General features: G+C 34.3%; 1 protein-coding gene and 1 long non-coding RNA gene across 5 annotated transcripts in view; both read left to right on the forward strand.

Annotated features, from left to right (window-relative positions):
* The window catches only part of CADM2 (cell adhesion molecule 2), a 1,056,396-nt gene that overhangs the window by 598,012 nt on the left and 432,345 nt on the right, over window positions 1–26,039 (forward strand). The gene's annotated exons all lie outside the window — the stretch shown is intronic.
* LOC140595593 (uncharacterized) lies at window positions 10,707–13,954 on the forward strand. Its single transcript, XR_011997305.1, has 2 exons — window positions 10,707–10,929; window positions 13,875–13,954. It is a non-coding gene; the product is annotated as an uncharacterized lncRNA (long non-coding RNA).

A 26,039-nucleotide genomic window follows, 5' to 3' on the forward strand; every position in this document is an offset into this window, starting at 1 on the left:
CCAACACATTAGGAGTAGGGCTTTAATATTTGAGTTTGAGGGTGACATAATTCAGTCCAGAGCAAGCACTTAACCTAAGGTTATCAGCATGAGTCAGCTAGTTATTTTAGGAAGTTATTGGACAGATGCTTGGAGCTAGTAGAGTGAAATAGATGGCCTAGTGGAATCTCTGCTTTATCATGTCCCTGTTAGTGATCACTGGGAAGTCCATTTTCTTACCTTCTCTAAACATTCATTTCCTCAATTGTAAAATAAAGGCCATACCTACCATAGAAGTGCTCAGGAGTGGGAGCATCTGGGTGACTCAGTTGGTTAAGCATCCAACTCTTGATTTTGGCTCAGGTCATAATCTCAGGGTCTTGGGATGGAGCCCCAAGGGGCTCTCCACGATCAGCAGGAGTTGGCTTGAGCTTCTTTCTCTAACCTATTCCTCTGCCTCTGTCTCTGCTTGTACTCTTTCTCTCCCTTTCTCTAATAAACAAATATAGTCTTTTAAAATAAATTAGCAAAATTTTAAAAAGTGCTTACAACAGAAAGGTAAAATGCTCAAGTGTTCAGACAGTGCCTGGCACATAAATGCTGAATAAATGTTTGTAGCTATTTTCCTTTTTAAATTTTTAGCATATTTTGAAAGGGGTAATACATTTATGAACGGTGTAATTTCTAATCATTTCAATATTTAAAGAATTGCCTCAAATCAGTGTATTCAAATGAGAAATATTAGCATTAAATGTGTTTTCTTTTTCAGAAAGAACTACGCAGAGATGCATAGAATGTCAGAATCAAAATGTTATGAAGTACTGGGACTTCGAAATATAATTAAATTTGATAATTCCAGATACAGAAAATTTTTGATATGATGAGTACCACTTACATTTTTAAGTGTACATATGTATTTAGTCTGCTTATGTGGAAATCTATAGCATCATACAAATAGTTTTTACCATCTATTTGTGATTTAATATGGCATATTATTGAAGTCATTGCAAGAATATTTCAAGGAGCTTATTATAATCAAGGAGCTGCTTTTGTTTAGGGTTAAGTAATGATCATCTAGAATTGGTATACATATGTATACACATAATATGTATGCACTTAAGTCATAATATTTAGAAATTTAGTTATAAGGGTCTTATATTTTAAAGTCAAAAACTAAGAAAAACTGAGGTGTCAGGAAAGCAGTCTGTAGAATACTGATAATATTCCACCGGGAGCATTCTGTATATTTCAGTCTGTAGGAAATTAATCCTTCTACCTTAATCATGTCTCCTTAAGTTCATTTTTATACTTAGATTTAAATACAAATGTTGTGCAAGTAATAGTATGTCGTCCATCTGTCTAAAGTGATGAAAAGGAATTCCAAGACTTAACTACTTAGCTTTATGTGTTTGTAAATATATATTATGGTATTTGTCATCAAAAAGGGATAATTGGATTTCTCCACTTTTCTGAAGATATGACATTTAAGTTGTTATCACCAACTGGTGATATCTGGTGATATTTGTGTAAAAAAGTACAACACCCCCCTATTGTCCATATGATGTTCATATGACCAAAATTTGTTTTTTAAAAAAAGGCCAAGCAAGAGAAATACGGTGGTGTTGGAACATACATTGTTCTTGGTGAAGAAAGCACAATATTTTACAAATTTTATGGGTTCTGAGAAAAACTGGTTCTGCTTATAGCATCTGTAAGTTACAACCCAGACAGTTCCCATATAATTAACCCAGGAACCTGTGATTTTATACTATTATTCCTAAAATTCAAAGCTTGTGCTTCTAAGCTAACTCCTTGTAGGGACTCTAAAGATTTCATCAATTAAATTTAATAATTATCAGAGAATGTACTTGAAAGATTTGTCAAATCAAATACAGTGGCTTTAGAAATGTATCTAGATTTTTAGTATTGAGTATCTATGTTCAGAATGCAATTGATTTTAAAGATGGTACCAGAACCAGAATGATAAATGATTTGGAATTTTAAGACACGGGCTTGAATTCTACTCTTTTAATTACTATGCTGGGTAAGTGGCTTAACATAGCTGAGCCTTCTGATCTTATAATATGAAGAGAAAAATACATACCTTATTTATCCCATAGGGCTATTGTGAAGATCAAATGAGATAATACATCTGTGAAAGCTCTTAGTAAAACTTCAGCCATATAAACAAAAATGTTACCATTAATTTAATAGATATGATACTGCTTAATGAATCACATTTAAAAGTTAAACCTAGCTATGCTTTTTCTACAGTCTAATGTGTGACTTTGTTTAATGGGGAGCCACCACTAATTAAAGTGTAGTTGATGTTCATGCTGTTCACATTTGTCCAGCTTTTTACCCATAATCTACTAATAGTAATTCATGAACATTTAAAATGTACAGCAACAGTCTGGTCCAGCATGGCCTGTCTCACATACCCCTAGCTCATGCTGGGCTTTCACAATGAAGCCTGCTGAGACAAAACAGTTTCACAGTCTTCTTAGGGTGAATTACTTTCCATTTATCCAGGATAAACCAAATTCTAAGGAATTCATAGCAAAAGCCTAGTTAAAAAAGAAAAACAGAATAAAGCACACAGTTTCAATGCAAAATCAAATGTCTCTCTTTCTTCTAATGAAATGTGAATGAAACAAGATAAGATAAAATATTAATTACAAACACATTTAATAATAAAGTTTGTATTTCCCATTTAGGTGTTATTAGAAAATATGATATGAAAAATAAGTCCACTTACAAAATCTCAGTTTTTGTGGTAGCTGAAAACAAAATTAATTTTAAAAGTACAAATATCAACTAAAATAAGACAAACATGATTATTTAAAACCCACATTTATCAATAAGCCTCAAAGGAGTTCAGATATGTCTCCCAATTTGGCCATACCACTTCAAGAAAAAAACATTTTAAAAATCCAAATCTCAGGTCATTTTGAAAATCCAAATTCAAGCATCATCTCTGAGTTACTGTATTTCATTGCAAAGAAAAAAGTTATCCAAGACACTGTAGCAACTGAGCACCCTCCAGATAGGTAGTCTTCACATTCTGGTGCATAGACTTGATCGCTTTCTACTAGGTCAAGAATTAACTTTTAGCTGATTAGACAATCGTGAGTATGGCCCTTTGGAAGGTAGGAAGCTTGCCACATGAAGAGCCCAGTATATGGGAGACAAAAAGGAAGAATGGATAGCACGTGAGATTCATTGTGATAAAGTGATTTTGGCACTGTAAAATGAAGATCTTAATCTTACGTACGACTATCTTGCTGAGATTTAGTTTTCTAATTCATAAAATGAACATAGTTAATGCCTATATTATTGGGAATCTGTAAAGAGTAAAAATATTTTGTATATAAAGTGGCTGAGATAGTGCCTGGCAGAAAATGTGGTGTCAGTAGAAGCTACTAGATAGTTATCTGAGGAAAGATAAGTTAGACATAAACCAAAGCCAGATGTCCAAAATGCAGCTACCCATGGCAGACATTATTAACCCATCATGAAAACTTTAGCACACAGGAAAAAAAATATTTGTTTCAGTAAAATTAGAATGTATTCTTCTATAGATTAAAGAATCTAGCTAAGTATCGCCCCCTCCATATACTAAATGAAGCGTCCTAGGTAAATAATTCAGATACCTTATTCTTAGGAAAGCCTCCCTGATATACCTGCCACTGAACATAAACTAATGTAAGGTCACAGTAGCAGAATTCCTGCTGTGTCACATGAAGCAGTCAACCTCTATGAGTCCTGAGTGTCCTCATCTCTTAGCTAACCCCCATGCTTTAATTTGGTTGCAAATAGTTGTCCCTACTCCATGAGCTTATTTGCCACTCATGAAGTATCTCTTCTGGGAGGTACTCATAATTTCAGCAAAAAATAGCATGCCCACAAGATGATGTGACTTGATCTCAATTCAATGGGAACGTTTTAAGGATGGATAATTTGTAAAATCCAAGGCTGAGTCATTTCAGAAATAAGATGTGTTACGGCAAATAAAGCATCCCTCACTTATTAGGATACCTGCACAATAGTACTAAAAAACACAAATGTGGGTCACAGAAACAATACAAACCTTTACTGAAAATTTGACCACTGTTGATGGTGCATAGAAAATTTTTATTCTAAGACTGATGTTTTAATTTCAAGAGAGCTGAAAGGTGACCTATGTGTGGTTAAGGATGCAGAGATGATGTCTAAAAAGCACGCCTGCTAGTTGATTGGAGGGAGAATGCTCACCTCATGCTGACAGGTTTATACCAGTGGTGCAGGAGGGAGGACTGCAAGCAAGCAGCAATGAGAGCCAGCAGATCCGCATTAACATTTTATACACTGAATTTGATAATGTATTCTTCATGCTAAATAACTTTTTGAAACTTACTTCATCTGATTTGAGATGTGATTTGAGAACTGCCAATATGTTAGGCAATCTGCTGCAAAATTGTCTGTTTTCATCTAAGTACCTCTGCATCATCTTAGGCCCTTCTGTGTACCAATTCTTCTTCTCCTTCTTCTTCTATTTTTTTTTTAATGCAGGCCTACTCAGCAAATCAGAGAGCTTAAATTTATGTTTCCAGTAGCAACAGTATGCTAGAGGGATTATTTTAGCTACATTTTAAGGCCTATAAGAAAAAGTAAATGTCAGCATTAGGGCAAACACTAAGGTACGTGCAAACAGTGAACCTGCCCAGAGAACCAATTAGATTAGACTGTAAAATAAGGACACCGAGTGGGAGGTAAATGCCCACCTGGTGGGATTTCCAGAGTCTTGGGAATGCACGTCTGTTCCACCTACTGCTGGATGATGCATTAAATACTTTACTGGTAAAAGTTCCTTCTTTTAAGTCTCATGTTTCCCCAAAATGCTATACCTTTTAATATATAAACACCACAGGAAGGGTTGAAAGGCTATAAATTACATCAGACTTATACAATATAGTATGAATGGGCTCCTCAGAGCCAGTCCTAAGAGAAGATTTTGATTAGGGATGTGGTGAGGGAAAACTCCAAAAGAAAGAAAATGTTTGTATTTTAGTGAGTGTGTGTGTGTGTGCGCGCGTGCGTTTAGGGGGTATATAATGAATATTTCATTTTACTACTTCACTGTTTTGTTCAACCAATTGCCCAGAAGTAAGAGTCATAACTTCCTTTGGGAACTCCCATGTTTTCCTAGTTCTCCTGCCCTGATATTTGAGTTCCTAACTCTAAAACTGAATTCTTTAGATAGGAAGTCTTTGAGTTGAATCATTTCACTCTGGAAAGTAGTTGTGGTCCAGTGGAAAGCACAACAGAGTAAAAATCAGGTCCACTTACTGACTAGCGGCAGGACCACTTCATTCTAACCAGCCCACCAGCATACTTCTGGCACCTGACTCCTAAATCTTGTGATTGTGCCTCCTCGTGCACTAGGGATGAATATTTCACCAGTATGCATACTATTCTTACTACTGGTCTTGAAACTTGACTGAACTTAGTGAATTAATATCTGAACATATACATTGAAAATATAAAGGCAAAAATAATAACTTTAACAATATTATTTAACAATAATATTTAACAATAATAACATACATGTAATTTTCTCTTTGCTTTTGTTAGAAATATACATTAAATTATTTAAAATGCATTGATACTATTTTAAAAATAGAGATAGAAACAATTACAATTGTCAGAAGGATCTTGACCAAGTTAAGTAAAACTTGGTGGAGTTAAGGTTGAGAATTTATAAAATGACAATGACTTCAAAGAAAGAGTAAGAACATATTACTGAAAATGTTAATGGAAGGAAGTGAGTAAAATGTAGAAATAAACCTGTTAGGTTTAAGGAAAATTTCTACTGGGTTAGCCTAGGCTCAAATAAAGAATTAGGAAGCATGAGTATTGCTCCAAAATTAGGGATGAGAAAAAAAGAAACCTGATAATAAATTATATATTAAGAGACAGTTTCATGAAACATATATTTAGAAACTAGGGTCAGAGAGTATATATTTTATTTACTTGAGAATAAACTAGACATGAATCTATTAGGTTGGTGGCCACCAACAGTTCACATAAAGAGAAATCTTTCTGTAAACCCCATCAGAAACCAGTTAAAACACTTGGAACAGGAGGGCCAACCAGAGGACGAGAAAATTATCTGAGGACATATATTTTGTTAGTTACGTCTATATTACAGTAGTTGACATATCCCTGAAGATCAAGCAAAGGTACAGAAAACAGCCTGTCATAAATATCAGGGGGGAATGTCTTGATGCAACAAGTGTGCCAGCTGTAAGAAGGCCAATGCTCCTCTGTACTTGACCACAGTAAACTCATAACCTAAATAATTCAAACATTAAGACTGAAAGCAAGAAAAGCACTGGGATAGTTACATAGGCTAGGAAAAAAAAAAACACATGGTATGTTAGAATCAACTGAAAGAATATTGAGAGAAAGACTTACAAAGAAAGCATAATTTTATTTTGTAGGTACTGTGACAAAACAGCTACTTATGTGAATTCCATTTCAAGTAAAAATGAATGTTTTCAGAACTGTTATTGAACTTACAAGGAGCTTGAAGGCCAAGAATTAAAGATGGGTGGAAAGGGTCTGCAACCCAGGTGATAAGGAGTTATTTACTAAGCACAAAAGAAAGAAGCGTTATGTAAGAGTAATTGATCTACTGAAAATGTCCTAGAAAAAAATTAAAGCAATTGATCTTCAACAAAAATAAATGTATTGTTAATTAAAATGTCTTCATAGTATAACCAAATGAGAAACAAGAGTGTTTAGGTTACACTGTACTCAATATTAAAAAAAAATAAACATCAAATTAGAATATTTGGGAACTCAAATTTTCTTTTGCTTGCAATGTTTTTAGTTGATTGATTGGTATTCTGGAGCTCTTAAACTGGGGTGATTCTAGTTTATAGCAGTACTCTTTATAAGGAAAACAAGATTTTGTTTCAAAGGAGTATCACTGTTTTTGCCTAGTAATAGCTCAACATAAGTCACTTTCTGAAAACCAACAATTCTGGGTGGAACACTTGTCCTGGCTTTCATAGTTCAGAGATTTTGAGTATGTTATTCATCTGAGCAGTCAGATGTTTTGTTTTGCCTTTAATTCCAACAGAGCTGAACCTTTACTGATGCTAAAATTCTGTGCACTCTACAAATCTGTGAAAATTAAAAAAGAATTGAAGATGATCCATTTCCCTAGCGTATGTACTTTTGGAAGTCTGGACAAGTAGGAGTATATTTAAAATGCAAATATTATACTGAGATGCTAAAACAATTTACATTCTGAGGCTGCAGTTTAAATATAATTGCATTACATTAAAACACAGTTGGGTTTATCGTGTGATATAAATTTGGTTTATTTCTTACAGATTTATGGTGACTAGGATTTTGTTTTGATCTTGTAGTATATACGGAAATTTCACAACCATCTCTTATAATTTGTGAAGCTTTAGCAGCAACATTTGTAAACACAAGGGGATGTTTTCACTTTTTAGTAGGGGAAGAGCAGATGGTTGGGATTAAGGGAATCACTCCTTCGTGTTTAATAATGCAGCAGGGAAGGCAGTGGCAAGCTAACTTTTCACCAAGAGAGAATAATTTTTCAGAGCATCAGCTGGATCTTTCCTAGCTAGAATAGAGCCCCTTCAGATGTGAACCATCTGCATGGGAGTGAGTCACAGCAAAATATCTAATAATACTTGTAAAACACACTTTGTTCCCAATGAGTTCTATATAGAGAAAATAATCTGTGTTTGATGGAAAGGACTGGTGAGGAGAAATTTGCATGTAAGTAGAGGACTGGTAGATAGAAATTCAGTAAGACAATGGAAGAGACATAGACCAACCAGTCAAATATATAAGAAATCAAATTTAAAAAATTTAGGCAAGTTTGGGGATCTACTCAAACATTTAAACAGACTCAATAGAAAAAAATAATGATTTTATGAGGCAATATTTAAGTAGAATTTAAAGTATGAATTTAAGAATCATCCAGAAAATTTTTGGGAAAGAATAAATGTATAATATTAAAAATAAAAAATTATACATTGAACATAGAAAACAAAATATCAGTAAAATATAGGATGTAATGCAAACACCAAGACAAGAAAAAATTATAGTTTCTAATGAACATGTATTTTCATTATAATTGATGATTATTACAAAGAATTTGATATACTAAAGATCTACTAATTCTTTTAACACCTATTGTTTCATATCCACTACTAAGAAAAATGCTATTGACCCATCGAATGATTATCTCAGTTCATTTGCTCAGCACCAAATTCTAAAGGAGTTACTTCCAAACCATCAATGATGTTTAGAGAAGGAAAAACTGCGACCCCAAAGTCAGTACCCAAACAGAAATTTGATCTGAAGGAATCATAAGTTTGAAGGTGAAATCCTAACCCTTTTTCAGAGTTGTGGGTTGGCTCTGATTTTATACCTAAGCCTTTGTATTAAAAAAAAGAAAAGGCAATGTAATGTAATATGATAGTCCTACAGCCATGGATTTAAGTAAGACTATAGAGAAATTTCTTTAATCAGTATTCTTGAGTCGTAGGTTTAAAAAAGGACTTCTTCATACAGCCTGAATTCTACTCACCTCCAGGTGCTTTACCAGTGGCTATTATCATATAGGTCTTTGGTTTCAAAGTGCATTTTTGCCTATTTCATTTGAACATGGTTCTTAATTTTATTTTATTTTTTTTAGTTTTTTCCCTTCATTGTAACACCTAAACTTAGCTTTTTTTAAAAAAAGAGATTCTATTTGTTCAAAAGTCTATGCAATAGAGTGAAAAGAAAAATGAAGTCAGCATCGTTTTACTTTCTTCTTGAGTACCAATTCTCAAGTAAGTTAAAATTAAATTAAAATTCCAGAGCCTTATTTCTTTACCTATAAAATGAGTAGAGTGGATCACATAATTATTAATGTACCAACAATTACGAAAATTATAAGCTGTATTTTGGGCCTTTGTGAGGGATTCTTATAGAATGTATAGAATTTTAAAGTATTTGGTACAGACAAAGGAATTGTTTCAAGCTATCTGCAAACACAAATGTGTTAGAGATATTTTCCCTAGACAGAATAAACAGATGCATATATATAAGTAGTAGAAATTACTAATTTCTAAAATATCTAATATAAAATAAACAAATTTGGGTCTCTATGAAATTTCTGATGTTCATAAAGGGATTTTACACTTTAAGAGGCTTTGAATCTTTACATTATGGAGTGCTAAGCAGGAAGGAATCAAATGAGAGAATTTGCATTATCTGTTAACTGGGTCAAGGACTCTTTCTAAATACTTGAAATAAATTCTCATTGTCACCCCTTTGCTAATATGAACAGAGGGAGGAACAACTGCAGGAACACAATAGAGATTTATTTCTGCTAATCATTAGACAAATTAATATAGGTTAATTGAAGATTAACATTGGAGTTGTATCAGAAAAATGGAGTGGAGGGGAAAAGAGGTAAAGCAGATTATAGTTAAATATTCCAAGGATGTATTTTATATCTTGGCTGTTTCTGGTTACCCAATTGCTCATGTGAATTCTCATAAACAGTAATTATAATATCAGACTTCTTAGCCCTGTTCTTTAATAATCTTTGTGGGGGATCTCTGGGTGGCTCGGTGGTTTAGCGCCTGCCTTCGGCCCAGGGCATCATCCTGGAGTCCCGGGATGGAGTCCCACACCAGGCTTCCTGCATGGAGCCTGCTTCTCCCTCTGCCTGTGTCTCTGCCTCTCTCTCTCTGTCTCTCTGTGTCTCTCAAGGATATATAAATAAAATCTGTAATAAAAAAATAAATAAAATATATAATCTTTGAAATATTTCTATTATTAGCCTGAGAACAGTTGAAAGGGAATTACAAATATTCAACATAAAAAATGCAGATCCTTAAAGGTTTTTAAAACATCCTTATTTTGCCTGGCTCAAAGTCCAGAGTCTCATAACATTAGCATGTAACAGTGTTTGTCTTGAACAAATTAGGAATAATAAAGTATAAAAATTCCAAGGCTTAATTAACTAAACTGATTTACTTATTTAAATGAAAATACATAAATATAAGTTATAATGAATTTAATTGCTATTTAAACATGATAATTATATTTTTCCTATTTTGGAGTAGAGATAGTAGTGAGTTGTTTTGTTACTTAGACGTGTGACAGGGATGTGAATGATTAAAATTAAGAATGTTTTCAAAATTCAGGAAGAGAGCCATAGAACCAATTGTGCGTGTGTGTGTGTGAGTGTGTGTGTATTAAAAAAAAAAGAGATGTTATATTTCCATTTAAGCTTTCATGTAAAGAAGACAGGGTATAAGTCATATGTGACTAGAAATGCAAAAATACAATGTAGAGTAATGCAAGTTATCATTCTATTATTGGGGAGATATTTTCTTAACCAAGGTATACTTTTAAAACTGTTTTGTTTATAAAATGTGAAGACAAAAAGCCTAGCCTCTAAATTCTGTTGTATTTGAAATATTATAACCCGAGGCTGTGGGTTCATACATTAGCTATGCTTAAAGTATGCTTGTTACTACTTGGCACCGTCAATTTTAATGCAGCTTTTGTTGGCTTTAAAAACTGAAACAAATAGAAAACAATCAGGCTCTAGTGGCTTGGATCCTGGATAGCAGCCCAGCTTTCATTTATTAGGACCCTGGGAAAATAAATTTAAAAGGGAAAAAATTTCAAATCCGCTTTTGGGTTACATTTAACAAGTACTTCTAAGGATGCCCAAGCTCTTTTACTTGTCGTTAGTCTGCTGGTTGATAATATAAATTGTAGTGAGAACTAATGAATTTTAGGACTAAAGTGTCTATTCAGGTCATTCTTGGCTCTTGAATGGAACACTAGTATTTATAGATGATTTCTAAATCATAGGGATTTATCTATTGGACGAGTATCCCACAGATGGATATGGAGGTATGTGACCTAATATTCACCTTTAGAAATCTTTGTGTTACTTAATAGTATACTCATTGGTCTACTTTGCCTACTGAAAACCACCCTGAGAATTCTAACATTGTCCAATTGAAGGACTTGGTTATACTGGCAAAATATGCAAACAACTTAACTAGATTTAATTGCTATATTATTTTCATAGTTCTAGCAATATTTGAGATATCGATCTTACCATTTTGTGAATAGTCTGTTGGTGAGAAACTCATAAAAATTTAGTCACAACTGGTAATATAATTGTAAATGATTTGGTACTATGAATAGTATTATATAGTATTTCTACGGATAAAAAGTGTAATAATTGTCCTGTTCTAAACTCTTTGGGTCCTGGATTATCATTTCCCAGTGCAATGAGGGGACTAGGACCTCATACTGTTCTTGAATTTTGTCTGTGAGGAGGGGATATATAGTCTAAGTTGAACACTTCCTTGGATAGATCACTTTATTTTATCTACTGACTTCTCTCTTATAGTCTAGTAACTTCCCCTCTCTAGAACTGAAATATGTCTATCTTTCTAATAATTTAAAAAAGTACTATTTGAGCACAATGCATTGTAATTCCTTCTCCTAATAAAACTATTAAACAAAAAATATTTTCACTGATGAGGTCTTGGAGTATTACATTTTTTTTCTTTTGACCGAGGGGCTCTTGGTAAATGAAAAAAATATCCTATCTCTGTGAGAAAATTTTGTGAATTGTTAAAGGAAACATTGAAAAATAAAACTAACTTTATTATATGTATTTGTATTTCTAACCATGGACTTGGCACCTGAAATCATCATACCGATTTTCCTCTTCCATTTTTCTTCAACCTAAAGTAAATTTTGCTACTATTTAAATTAATTGCTACTTGATATCTCATGGGATATTTATATTTTTTGGCCTATTCATTATCTGCAAATTATATATCATTCATTCTTGACCTATACATATCTCTGTGAGTCTGTCTTCTTGTTGATTTATAAAAATATAATATTATTACATTATATTATTTTGTAACCTTAAGGTCCAGTATTCTAAAACATTTGAGGTCTTTTATGAGCCATAGTTTCCACCTTGATTTGAATTTATCACTAAGGGATCAAATGACTGATATACAAATGGAATATTATATATATTCAGTTAAATTCAGATCACAGGATTTACATACAAGGAGCCTGGAAGTTGCCACTCCATTCTAGCAACAAGTGAAAAGCTAAACCAACTGAAAAATCAACTCTATTTGGATCCATCTAAAGAGGGGAAGGTACAGGGCAAAGTGCTGCCCACTCCTCCAAGATTGAAGAAGCAGGCAAATTCAAGTGGTTGAGGCTTACTCAGGGATTCACAAGTCAAAAACAAGTGTCAGGATTGGAAAACCTGAATTGTCAAAATGCTGGATGCTCAGTAAGGACAGTCTGAGAATTAAAAACTTCAGGTGATAGTCATAGGAAAGACCTCAAAACATTGTGAGGTTTACCTCCAGAAGATTCCCACAGTAAACATCAGAGGACAGTCCTTCCCCGTGGATCAGAGAAAAATAGCCCCTCTCCTCCTCCTCCCTGCCTTCCCTTAGGGGAGGTAAAAGGAACCACTTTGAAATATCACTACAGCATTCTGTCTTCTTAACAAGGCTGTCATCAGGGGAAACTAGTTAACAGAGCCTAACCTGCTGCGGCATTATTATAGCCTAACTGACCTGAGGAACCAACTTTGCCCACTCTAAGGGGGGTGGAGAAAAAATAATAAAACACTTGTGAAGTTTACATTCCAGAGATACAGGGTTACTACTGAATGAGTTACTGAGAACTAATGATAGGATTATAGAACATTTCCCTTCCCTGAATATACCACTTCATTATTAATTTACTCTGGTTCCTCTTATATAGTATATTACATCCAACCATGATGAAAATATTACAAGGCAACAAACAAGATTTGAAGAGACAGAGCAAGCATCAGAACTAGACATGGCAAGGATTTTGGAATTATCAGATCAGGAATTTAACAACTACGATTAATATGCTAAGTGCTCCAATAGACATAATAAATGGCATGCAGGAATAGGTGGACAGCATAAGCAGAGTGGAAATATTAAGAAAGAGCTAAAAAGAATTGCCATATATAAAAATAAAAAGGAAACACTGTAACAAAAATGAAGAATGCCTTTAATGGGCTTATTAGTAGACTGGACACAGCTGAGGAAAGAATCTCTGAGCTTAATGATATTACAAGAGAAATCTCCAGAATTGAAGAGCATACAGAACAAAGACTGAAAACAAAACAAATCCAGAATAGAATGTTCAAGGACTTTGGGACAAATAAAAAAGGCGTAACATGCCGATGCTCCTCAACTTAGAGTGGGATGATGTCCAGATAAACCTGTTGTAACTTGAAAATATCATTAGTTGAAAATGCATTTAATACACCTAACCTACCATTTATCATAGCTTAGCCTAGGCTACCTTAAACACCCTAGGAATACTTACATTAGCCAACAGTTGGGTAAAGTCATCTAACACAAGGCATATTTTATAAGTGTTGAATATCTCATGTAATTTATTGAATACTGCACTTAAAGTAAAAAATAGACTGGTTGTATGGGTACAGAATGGTTTAAGTATCAATTTTGACTATTATGATCGTGTGGCTGACTGGGAGCCTTGGCTCACCGCCACTGCCCAACATCACTGGAGAGTTGTGCTACATAGATTCTAGTCCTGGAAAAAATCACATTCAAAACTTGAATTGTGGTTTCTACTGAATTTATATTACTTTTGTACCATAGTAAAGTCAAAGAAATCATAAGTCAAACCATCATAAGTCGGGGATGACCTGTAGTACATTTAATGGGAATATCAGAAGGAGAAGATAGAAAGAAACAAAATAAATATTTGAAACAATAATGACTGAGAATTTCTTCTTCTAGTTTATATTAGACATACCAAACCACATGTATTGGAACCTCAGAGAATACCAAAAAAGGTAAGTGCAGAAAAAAAATAAAAAGAAGAAGGAAGAAAGAAAAAACAATCGAGAAATATCAGCTTTAAACTACAGAAAAACAAAGACAGAAGAAAAGTTCTGAAAGAAGCTAGAGGGAAAAATCACCTTACCAATAAGGAACGGACATCAGAATTATGTATGACTTTTCAGAAACCATGCAAGCAAGAAGAGAGTGATATATTTAAAGTGTTGAGGGAAAACCTAGAATTCTGTACCCTGTGAAAATATCCCTCAAAGGTGAAAGAGGAATAAATATTTTCAGACAAACAAAAATTGAGGGAATTTGTTGCCAGTAGACCTGCCTTGCAAGAATGTTAAAAGAAAGTCTTTAGAGAAAAGGATAATAATATTGTTTAAGAACTAAGACTTACATTAAAAAAGAGTACCAAAGAAAGAATAGGTGTAGTTAAATAAAATCTTTTATTTTTCTTCTTATTAATGATTTGCTAAGAAAGGAGAGAAAATGTGTTTATATAAAATGCTCAGTTAAACTACAAAGATAAGAGTAAAAGACAAATATAAGAATGCAGAACAGGGCAATAAAATAGAAAACAGTAACAAATATGGTAGATATTAATCTAACTATATCAATCAGAGTCATGGTTTAAATGCACTAATTAAAAAACAGAGATTATAGAGTAGATCAAAAACCACAACCCAACAATATGTTGTTTACAAAAAGCTCATTTTAAATATAAAGGTACATGTAAATGAAACGTATGTGAAGAAAAATATACCATTCTACCAATAATCAAAAAAAGTAGGAAAAGTTATATTAACTTCAGACAGAGTAGACTTCAGAGTAAGGAAAGGGGTAGGGCCAAACATCTTAACAGACTGTTGGCTTGAAATCATGGGAGTTTCCTACGTGAAATCCAAAATTAGCCCCATATACACAGAGGACAAGGAGAGACCAAAGAAAAAACTGGATCTCTCCGGATTAGTAGGTGACATTTTTAATAATCAAAGCAACTTATATATGAGGATTGTCTTGGGTGGCCACAAAATAAGTAAGTCTCCCCACCCCCCACCACCTGTCAGCATGTTAAGAGTTTCTATAGAGGCCTTAATGCGATTCAGTCATGTATACAATCCAGATGGTTTCAACAATACATTATCCTCTCAAGCCTGCATCCTTGAAGCAACTCCTAGTACAGGAACAGTGGGCAGAACATTATATTCCAAGGACTAAGGGGGAGATAAGAAACTTTCAGTGGCCTGGGAATGGCATACGGTCAACTAGTGGTCACATCCTCTCAGTGACCTCCTTCCTTCAACACAGACACTTCAGGTAAAGAATATACACAGATTCTCTATACCATATGTCATCGGGGAAATACAAATTGAAACACCAATGAGATACCTTTTTGCACCAGTTAGAATGGACAAAACTGAGAGTGCTGACAACTCTAAATACTGGTGCAGATGTGGGACAAGAGAAGCTCTCCTTCATTGCCCCTGGGGATGCAAAATGCTGCAATCACTTTGAAACACAGTTTAGTTCAGTGGTTTCTTACAAAACTAAATATACTCTTACCATCTGATCCAGCCATTGAGTTCCTTGGTATTTACCCAAAAAAGATTGAGAACAAGTCCACACAAAAACCTATACAAGGATTTATAACAGCTTTATTCATACATGCCAAAACTTAGAAGGAACCAAGATGTCCTTTGGCTGGTTTATGGATAAATAAACTCTGGTACAACCAGACAACGGAAGGTTCTTTAGTGCTGAAATGAAATGAGCTATCAGGCCATAAAAAAGACATGAAGGAGACTGAAATACATATTATTGAGTGAGAGAAACTGGTCTGAAAAGACTACATACTGAATGATCCCAACTGTATGATATTTATGAAAAGGCAAAACTGTAGAGACAATAAAAAGGTCAGGGGTTGCCTGGCGGGGGCGGGTTAAATAGGCAGAGCACAGAAGACGTTTAGGACAGTGAAAGTACTCCAGGCAGTATTATAATGATGGATATATGTCATGATACATTTGTCAGACCCACAGATACAACACTCAAGAGTGAACCCTAAGTTAAACTATGGACTTTGGATCATTATATTGTGTCAATGCACGTTTATCTTGGATAACCAACGTGCCATTCTGGCGACTGATATTGACTGTGGGGAAGGCCATTCATATGCAGGAGCAGGGGTTATATGGAGCATCTCTGTACCTCCCTCTCAATTTTGTTATTAGCCTAAAATGGCTCTAAAAGAAGCGTCTTATTAAGAAATTCAGATCATAAGGTGGGAATTTCATATTTTTAAAATAAAGTTTTTAAAGAAAAATACTGATAAGAAAATATGTAATCATCCCAAGAATATGACTGAAGGCATATACTTTTAAATAATAGCACGTTTATTAAGGTACAATGGATATACAGAAGAACTACACAAATTTATTGTATACAAATTGTTTGAACATATACATATATTACCATACCATCACCGCAATCAACGTAGTAAGTATACTCATCACCTGAGAAAGTATCCTCATACCCTATTTTTTTAGAATTTTTAAATTTCTTATGTTATACTTTTCATTTCTTTTTTAAAAAGATTTTATTGATTTATTCATGAGAGAGACACAGAGAGAGGCAGAGACCCAGGCAGAGGGAGAAGCAGGCTCCCTGTGGGGACCCCGATGCAGGACTCGATCCCAGGACCCAGGGGTCACGCCCTGAGCCAAAGGCAGACGTTCAACCATTGAGCCACCCAGGCATCCCTATGCTTTTTATTTCTATGATTTATTCATTTTATAACTGGAAGCTTGTACCTCTCCCACCTACCTCCTTTCTGGCAACCACCAATTTGTTCTCTGTATTTATGAGTTTGTTTCTGTTTTTTGTTTTTTGTTTTGTTTTTAGATTCCACAAATAAGTGAAATCATATGATATTTGTCTTTCTCTGTCTGACTTATTTTACTTGGCATAATACCCTCTAGGTCCAACCATTTTGTCACAAATAGTAAGATCTCATTCTTTTTTATAGCTAAGTAATATTCCACTATCTATATGTGTACATATTGTATCAATTTATCTACCGATAGACACCTGTGTTGCTTCCAGAGTTTGGCTATTGTAAATAATGCTGCAATAAACATAGGGGTGCATATGCCTTTTCAAATGAGTGTTTTTCATTTCTCTTTGTCAAAAGTGTAACTTAATATGTGAAGCTATTAGACTTAATATTAGAAGCTATGGACTTCTATTTAAAATAAATCATTTAAAAGCAGCAAAGTTTTTTAGAAGATTTTTCCCATTTGATTAAAAAAAAAACAGTAAAAATGTAATCACTATCTACTAAAAACTTAAGTAACAATACCTTCCACAGTATATGTAATACTCCTTAAAACCATCTAACTGTTATTTACTTTGGAAAATATGTCTAACTGTTGAGAAATTGTAAAAATTTACTTTTAAGTGTTTGTGGGGAGGGGGTTGAAATAAGTTAAAATTATAGATTCTGGGGGTTTTTTTGTTTTGTTTTGTTTTTGTAATACCATTTTAATCATTTTTCATGTAACTTTAGGTAACATCCTGGTTCTAGCCAGGATGATCTCCTAGCCTGGTTCTCCCTGGTGCCTTGGGAGACATATTTTAGCAGATTTAAGACTGCCAATATGATACATAGTTGTAAATGTAACTCTTCCCCATACCCTTCCACACTGTGCTAATTTTAAGAAACATATCAGCCTTTGAAAACATTCCTTTGTTTTTTTTTTTAGATATGTGCTTGATGTCAGCATTCAGACTGTGCTTTAATCTTGGATAAGAAAATCTCAGACCTTCCTTCCCTTCAAGCCAAGAACCAGATTAAAGATTTAGAAATTTGAAGCAGCCCTGAGATTCTCCTACAGATAACCACTGTTTCTCAGAGTCTTCCAGAATACTAATATCTCTGGAAATTCTAGAACTAAAATTTAGAAGTTTTTACACAACATTTATTTCTCCACTTTGTGTCAATTAATAACTCTATCTGAATATTCCATTTTAAAACATACAATACTGTGCACATAAAGCAAAATTGCATTAGTTTAAACTGCGTGCATAAAGCAAAATTGCGTTAAACAGAAATTTACTTAAAAAAAGAAAAAGAATATGAAGATTAAGTGAAAAGAGCACTGCTGTGGTAATTAGAAGACCTGAAAGCTAGCACTAGTTACGTGTCTATTGAATTGGTCATCTTTTGAAAAATACTTATGACATAAATAAGTATTATTACTGTGTATCAGACTTTCTGTTATACACGCTGATGATTAGGTAGAAAAATTAAAAACTCCCAGCATTCAGTAACTTTACATTGTAGCAATCAGTCTGGTGGAGATTGCTTCATATCCTCCTACCTTTCTATTCCTCTATCTTACATACACTTAGATGTAGATAGGTAGATATAGGTACACAGATAAGTATTTTAATCCAAAGACATTATCAGTGTATCCTGATGACCTCTAAAATATTCAAGGGAACGACCATTTTACTTGTTGGATTTTACTAAATCAAATCTTTTTTTTTTTTTTTTCGGTAAATCAAATCTTTCCCAGAACTTCAAAGTCAAATCAAACTTACCACTTCAAGTGCTGAGTTGCACAAAGCAGAACTATTGTATCTGGGTTTGCTGTTGTGTATCTCACAATATGACCTTTCTTCACTGTCATACTGCATTTAGGACAGATACCTGATTTGTTATCCACCTTCAGATTCTTTTTGGCAATGTAACCTACTCATTTTCTTTTATCCTTTGAGCCCCTCTCTTTTTAAAATTACTTGTTATAAAAGTTGTATTTGTTACAGAGCAAAGGTTAGCAACTACTCTGACTAGAGACCACTATTAGGCCTTGGATATCTTTTAAGGGCTAAATTATAACATTATATTATGGTTGGAATTATAGTCTTTTACCTGGAATGGATATTACAGCTTCCCTGGCACTATCCTGTGATTTCACACAGTGTTTAACCATCTCACACAAGGTCACATAGATACTTGGGAGCAGACTAGAACTCTGTCCAGAGTCCATACCTCTTTCCACTTTCTTCCCATCTACAAAACCCCTCATTTATATATGTTAACATTGCTCCTCCTTACATCTTTCCCCTCTGCTCCTGATGTTAACAATAGCAATGAACTACTTTGGCGTAGTTCCTCATGTATTCTAACTTGTGGTTAGAACTATTTTCTATCAAAATTATGTTCCAGAAAAAACTCACGTGCTTTAAAAAAAGTTAACTCAGCACACAATTATTATTGGATAAAGAATATAGGAATCTCAAGTGGTTTTAGATGAGCAAGAGTCTGGTGAAAGTCAGCTTCTTAAAAAACAGCAAAAATAACCACAGAAGTTATGAACTTCCTAAAATATTAGGAAGCTTATAACTGACACTCTCAGATATTATTGTTTTATTCTAATGCACACCAAGAATTAGCTGAACTCAAAGCAAAACAATAAGAATTTATTTTTTAGGGCAGCCCCGGTGGCTCAGCGGTTTAGTGCCACCTTCGGCCCCGGGCGTGATCCAGGATCCCATGTCGGGCTCCCTGTGTGGAGCCTGCTTCTCCCTGTGCCTGTGTCTCTGCCTCTCTCTCTCTCTCTCTCTGTCTCTCTGTCTCTCATGAATAAATAAAATCTTAAAAAAAAAGAATTTATTATTTAAAGTGCCTCAAAAATATGTAAATAAATAATTTAATTTTTTGCCTTACAAAGTTTCAGGACAACTCTAGCAATTTTAAAGAGATTGGCTATTTCCCCAGATAGAATGAAATAAAAATATTTTCACTTGGAAATATATCAGTAAAATCATAAAGGCAGTAACAATACTTGAGTCTTGGTGAAATCTTGTTGGATAGTAAAGCTTATTTGATTTTGTTTTTCTACTTTCAAATACAAATTATTGCTTGGTAGGTGCTGATTTATAATATCTTTTGCCATTTTAAGCATCCTTTTGTGTTTGAATCCTGACACATAGTCTGTTCTCCACAGCAGTGAAGAATTCTAGATGCGGAAGAAACCTTGACAATCACAGATTAATTTATATATTTTCAGATGAATTCGCTGAGGTCCTAAGGCATTAAGTGAAGTGCTACATCTCTGTAAACTCCATTAGGGCAGGGGCCATGACTATCTCTTATTCCTCAGTGCCTTGCAATAGAGTAAGCGCTCATTAAATATTTGTTGTATGATATGCTGTATTAGTGAATGAGTAACAACAAATGTTATGGTCTCTAAAAGTAATTAAAGGAAGTATTTTATCTGCTTCCAGAGAGACTTGATAGCAAGAATGTTTATGCTTTTTATCTGTATGAGGTCCTTAGAACTGTGAAATTGGAATGTGTATCCAGAAAGAGTTGATCAAGAATTAGGATGCAAAATTAAGGTAGTTTTCTTAGCAATTTGTGATTTACTGTATACTGTGTAGTTTTTTTTTTTTTTTTGAAATGCTGTTAATTCTTGGAATATTACATATAACCAAATGCAAATACAAGCTATTGAATCAATATGAATTATTTTGAAAATTTTCACCCATCTGCATCACTGCGATACTATATTAACATAGATTATTTGGGGTTGATTCTATAGAGTAGTAAAGATTAATCTTGTCAATCTAATTCAATTAACATCTGTGGTAGAGGGCTTGTATCTGGTGTATTAGATTAAGAATATGCAGATTACGACTTGCTGAGTAAGGAGGCACCAACCACCCACACCAGGTATCCAAGCTCTCACTTTGGGGCAGTAAAAACTCAGCGTTGTTTTGATTGAAGGCACAATTAAGTACACTAACACAAGGATGTAAAGTCACAAGCTTATTATTTACAAATCCTAAAGACGGGGCGGGGAGTGCTGAGGCACAATGAGCCAGAGGAGGGCAGTCTCCTGTCCCCAGAAGATAGAGAGCTGGATAGGAAGCACCTATTACTTATAAGGTGGTTGGGGCCAAGATTACTAACTTTTCATGGGCTCAATTCCAAGTGGTTCTTTTTAAACGGTGTCCCGGGAAAAGCAAACTTGGAACGTTGGGTAAGAATCCTAAACTCAGGTCCTCATTTAGATGACTAGGCTCTGGGTGTGAACAAGGTTGTCATACCATAAAATGCCTAGGCCACAACTCAAAATCACTATTTTTTTTTTTTTTTATCACGGCTTCTAAGACATAGTGGCAGGATAGTTAGAGTGGGGGAGGAATAGCAATTATAATCATATCTCTCGACTTTGTTTTTTTATTTTTATTTTTATAAATTTATTTTTATTGGTGTTCAATTGGCCAACATATAGAATAACACCCAGTGCTCATCACGTCAAGTGCCCCCCTCAGTGCCCCTCACCCAGTCACCCCCACCCCCCGCCCACCTCCCCTTCCACCATGAGAGACTCCTAACCCCTAGTTCGTTTCCCAGAGTTAGGAGTCTCTCATGTTCTGTCTCCCTTTCTGATATTTCCCACTCATTTTTCTCCTTTCCCCTTTATTCCCTTTCACTATTTTTTATATTCCGCAAATGAATGAGACCATATAATGTTTGTCCTTCTCCAATTGACTTATTTCACCCAGCATAATACCCTCCAGTTCCATCCACATCGAAGCAAATGTTTGGAATATCTCTAGACTTTTAATACAGTTCTGCAGACATCACAAAAATGAAAGGACATGGAGATAGAAATATAGAAACAGATAAGTGCTCCAGAAATCATTGCCCCTCTCCCCCCCCCTCTCTCTCTATATATATATGTATATATTTACCTGTATATCCCTATATCTATCTAATCTATCATCTATCTACCTATCTTTCCCTGATAAATGGGAGCAAGTAACCAGTATACTGTACATGAGTATATGTATATGTCATTTTCTCTCAAATTAGATAAAGAAGATACCAGATTGTGTGACAGTGATATATTTCTATAGAGAATATTAGGAAGTATTATTTTTCAAATATGACTAAAAATGCTACATTAATAACATAGGCATTTATTTTTTATTTTTATTTTTTCGCTGGAGAAACATCTTAATCAGAAGAGCATTTGTTTTAAAAATATTGAAAATGACCCATTCTTTTGCAGTCATGACACATTAACTCATGCAAACTGTTTCTCAGAATATCTGAGTTCTGTAGCATCACATAAGAGATTATATTTTTTTACTCCATGGGACTGTTTTGTTTTCATTATTTGAATAGTTCCAAGCTTAGGTCAACTCACAGATCCCAGTTAAAACCATCATATTTGTAAGACAATAAATTCTTTCTTGAGTTTTTTTTCTTCCTTAGGCTAATTTATACTAACTTTTTAGAACCTTTATTCCCAGGTTAATATGTATTTGAATCTGATTTATTTATTTATTTATTTATCTAGAGCATAGCCCAATGAGATATCCCTACTTCTCTTTCAGAATTCTTCCTTTGTATTCATTTATTATGCATTAGCCTCAATGGTTTTCATGAGTCTGTTGTTCATATTACTTCATATTCTCTATTTAATTGTGTCAGTTTTTCCATTTCTGCTTTCTTTAGTTGTTATTCTCACATCTTCTATTTATGTATTTAAATTTATTTAAACAGAAATGTGACTTAAAATTGAAGCAACATCAGCTGAAATCTTAGAACTGCCAGAAAAAATTAAAAGCAAGTCAAATTAAAACTGTCAGCAGGAAACAACTTCAAACGCCCTTCCTTTTCAATGGCTACTATTGTAATTCAAACTTTCACTTAGAATTAAAAGCAATTATGATTAAAGGCTTTCAATTTTGATTTTCATTAAAATGTAGCAATGTAATTCTGTTAATGCTACAAAGGTAAATTTGTTTAAGAGTGTACAGTTGGGGATTTAAATAAAATGTGGTTATTTAAAAACCTTTTAATTTATGTTCTGACGCTCCCTGCTGTTAGAACCTGTTTCAGAACTTAATTATCTTGATGACTACTATAAAACTCTGTGACAAATTACCCTAGGAAATATAAGAACATAATTTAGGACAAAAAGGTTTTAAATTAACTGGATTTTGCTCAATGGAGTTCTTTCAGGCAACCTTTATTTTGAAACTGAATATTGATTGAGGCGGAAATGGAAAAGATTACAGAAGTATTCATTCATTGTTACAAAATAAATTGTAGTCTCCAGATTCCATATCAAGTAACAAATGGTATCTGTCCTACCACCTCAAAACTTGAGGCATTGCTTTTTTTCCCTCTAAGTTTGTTATTTTGTATAGAATTTTAGTTGTTGGAAGTGTCAGCAACACCAGCATCAAGATCAGCAAAGGCACTTTCAGATGTGACATTTTGCAATTAATTCTGGCAAAGGTGTTCAGTCACATTATCCCTTCTGTAAAATTTGCATTTGACCCTTAACAGTATTTGCTCTCTTGCATTTCAGATTCATTGTTTTCAAGATACTATTTTCTTCAGAACCGCCTAGATTTCTGGTTTCTCCTCTGCAATGTTTGTTTGTTTTCCTTATTGCTTTTTTTGGTAATTTTTTTGGGGGGTGGGGAGAGGGGTTTACAACTAACTTATATAAGCAGAATTAAGCAAAACCAACATAACCAGGTTATGTTCTCCACTGTGTCACTAGTCATGTTGTTTTAATTATTTCTCTTATATCTTTTACCCTATAGATGGTAATTTCTTAATGTTAAAGGGTGATACGTTTTTCATTTTTGTATCTTAGAACCTAGCACAGTCTGCAGCATAATGGATTTGAAATTAGTATCTTAATCCTGAAGGCACAAAGAGGTAGAAGTCTCCCACTCTTGAGACTAAATCATGCTAAAACTGTTCCCAGGCTATATTTCCCCCAACAGCAGTACTGACAGTACTTTCTCTTCGGGAGGATTAGGTCTGTGCTTCATGTCTTTGGGTGCTTGTTCAACTATGTCATGTTGCAAACAAAGCATTTTTAAAAGACTTCATTTTTTTTTTCACAAAAGTCCTTCCTTATCCTATAAATCTTTGTTTTTCATCAGTTCCAAGAACAAACTCATGTGTCAGCTTGCAGGACTCTATCAGCCTTCTTGGAGAACTCCCTTAGGAACTCTCTTGCTGTTACTGAACTAAAAAAAGGGGGGAGGGGAGGTACAGAGGAGCTGTGCACTGCTGTCAGCCACTAACCTCTTTTCACGGGCTCAGCACCTGTCTCCCAGGAAGATCAATTTTAGTTTTATTAGTACTTTCTGTATTTTCGTCTGGACTTGGTTGTGGTATGATTTCATTTCACCTTGAGCAGCTGAATTTCAAGCAGTATACTTAAAGATGTGGTTCAAAAGTCCCCTGTGTATTTTGAAATGGGATCTTCCAAGTTAATCAATATAACTAAAAGTGGGCTAGACCTCTTACAGACTTTCTTCTCATCGAAGAAACAATTATCGCTTTTTCAATATTCTTAATCCTCACTTTGCAAAGGAGAATTCCTTATTTAAAGAATTTTAAAGACATTGCTTGACTTCTCTTTCTCTTTGCATTTTTAGTTGTGAAAAGTTGAGAGCCTGAAATTATTAAACTCCTTATCTTCATTTAGAGAAATTAGAATCTTACTATGAATTTTCAGAATGTGTTATTTTACTTTTATTTCTGTTTTTTTTTTCTTTCATCCATCTACTCATACTACGTAGGAAAGAATGGATAAAAACCACATTCTTTCTGTGCACATAATTTATTTAATGCCTAAAATTTACGATAAGCTTTAAAATATATTACTTTATCTTCCTACCCATCCAGTGAAATGGGCAGAGCAAATGACAACATTTACATGGGAGGAAGTGACACTCAGAGAGATGAGTAACATGGAGGTGCAAAGACTAGATATCATCTTGTCTCACATCTAGTGCCTTTTTCATCCACTTCATAATATATCTACCACCATATCCTTTCATTCCCTTCACTTATCCAGCATCATCCGAAAGACACTTTTATCAAATGGACATTGTGGACCAGGCATGAAGAATATACTGGGTTTATCCATCTGAAATCTCTCTATATGTGTGCGTGTGGATATCTAATATGTGGCAGTAATACAAATTTCAAATCTGACAATTGCTACCTGATAATGCACTAGGTGTCACCGAACAAAAAACTCAGATGAATGAATGATCATTTATACTTTCAGAAAGTTTAGTGAATATTTCACCAACTCCTTGGATCAATCTCATATCACGGTAAAGATCAATGCTATCATCTTTTCTTTATGATGTTAATTAATTTCTGCCAAGATTCTACCATTCTTTTATATCCTTCTAAAGTAATCCATCATCATACAAAGGCAAAGGGAATTCAATCCATCATTGCTGGATTCTGATAGAGGGCTTAGGGGGAATGCAAGTCATCTCCCAGCAATAATCAAACAGCTGTGATACATGCCACTTTACGCTTTTATCATCATATAATAAATGGCTTTCTCTTCATGGAAGCTTGCCTCAAAATTTTCAGACAGATGGACTCTGATGCAAAGGTTTCATTTTGTGGAATTTAAGGCTGTGAACTAGTTATTGACAAATACTACATCATCAGTTCCAGTTGAAGACACAGCCTAATAAGTAGAACATTGGCACTAATCCTTATTTAATCAGCCTTAAAATGGTAATTTCAAATTGATGAGGGCACAGGGAATAGATTTTGTACTCATAAAGTGCTTCTAAAAATACCGGTAATGTGTGTATACAACCCAAGGATGAAATTAAAGAGCCCCCAGCACGTTTAATAAGAAGAATAAACCATAAAGAGCATGACAAAAGTACAACCGAAGGACCTTATAAAAACATAGAAAGGCAGATTCCTTCTGGTCTCTCCAGTGAAACATATTCCTGTATATAGTCTCCAGATGTAATCCAGGGAACAAATACTCATAGGCTAAAGGAGAAAGATTTTTAGAATGTGAGTGTAAGTATTGTTAAGAACTTCTGCCATTTCTGAAGACACTATAAATCAGAGAGTGAATGATCTCTAATGTTGAAAGGGATTTTGGAGCTTCCATGGTCCAAGCCAATTATTTGACAGATTAGCAGCATAAATGAAGTTAAATTATAAAGATAGCAGACTGCTAGGTGAAGATAAGAAACCAGACCTCCATTTGCTCTGTTTTCTATTTTTTGTTCTGT

The sequence above is a fragment of the Vulpes vulpes genome, chromosome 15 (assembly GCF_048418805.1).
Source record: "Vulpes vulpes isolate BD-2025 chromosome 15, VulVul3, whole genome shotgun sequence".
NCBI lineage: Eukaryota > Metazoa > Chordata > Mammalia > Carnivora > Canidae > Vulpes > Vulpes vulpes.